Source organism: Hevea brasiliensis, chromosome 3 (assembly GCF_030052815.1).
Source record: "Hevea brasiliensis isolate MT/VB/25A 57/8 chromosome 3, ASM3005281v1, whole genome shotgun sequence".
Classification (NCBI taxonomy): Eukaryota; Viridiplantae; Streptophyta; class Magnoliopsida; order Malpighiales; family Euphorbiaceae; genus Hevea; species Hevea brasiliensis.
Window position 1 is genome coordinate 35,013,643 of NC_079495.1, and position 1,023 is coordinate 35,014,665.

Here is a 1,023-nt window from a genome sequence, read left to right on the forward strand (position 1 = left end):
TACCTCTCTATATTTTGAATGCTATTTCTGGTCTCCTGTTGAAACTGTTGGGTATTGTTAGCCAAAGCCTTAACAATTTCAGCAGGTGACATACCTTGATTTGAGGGAGGTGGAGGTGGAGGCGGTTGTGGTTGATTCACTTGTGGTCTTTACTGCTACTATCGGTTTTGCACCAGTTGATTCCCATAACTCAGATTGGGATGATCTCACCATCCTAGATTATAAGTATTCGAATAGGGATCATACCTGCGTTATGGCTATCCATAATGTTCTACTACATTAGCATGTTGCATTGATTCATCCTCTTGTAACGCAGGACACATATCAGTAGCATGACCCGAACCCGAACAAATTCCACATGCCTTAGTAGTTTGCATGTTCCCTACAGCCAACTGTCTCACCAAAGAAGTTAAATCAGAAATTTGTTTCTCAAGGTTAGATGTACTTACTTCATTAACCTTCATAGGTGTGTGATCCATTCTCATTCCAAACTATTGAGAATTTGCTGCCATGTTAGCAATCAACCTCTTTGCCTCTTTTGGTGTCTTGTCAACCAAAGCTCCTCCACTAGCAGCATCTATCATACTGTGGTCCATTGGTAGAAGTCCCTCATAAAGATACTAAATTAATAGCTGCTCACTTATTTGATGATGGGGACAGCTTGCACACAGTTTATTAAATCTCTCCCAATACTCATACAAGCTCTCTCCATTGTACTGCCAGATGCCACAAATTTCTTTTCGTATGTTAGCAGCATGGGAAGCAGGAAAATACTTCTCCAAAAATATCTGCTTCATCCCATTCCATGAGTTGACAGATTCAGAAGGAAGGTAATACAACCAATCCTTAACTGTGCCCTCCAGTGAGAAAGGGAAAGCTTGAAGCTTGATCTCATCCTCTAAAACTCCTTGAGGTTTCATGCTAGAACACACAACATGAAATTCTTTTAAATGCTTATGCGGATCCTCACTTGCAAGACCATGAAACTTAGGTAACAAATGGATTAGTCTAGATTTCAACTCA

General features: G+C 40.4%; 1 non-coding gene across 1 annotated transcript; it reads left to right on the top strand.

Annotated features, from left to right (window-relative positions):
- The first annotated feature begins 642 nt into the window (after nt 1-642).
- Nucleotides 643-749, top strand: LOC131178988 (small nucleolar RNA R71). Its single transcript, XR_009147995.1, has one exon. It is a non-coding gene; the product is annotated as a small nucleolar RNA R71 (small nucleolar RNA).
- The last annotated feature ends 274 nt before the right edge of the window (nt 750-1,023 follow it).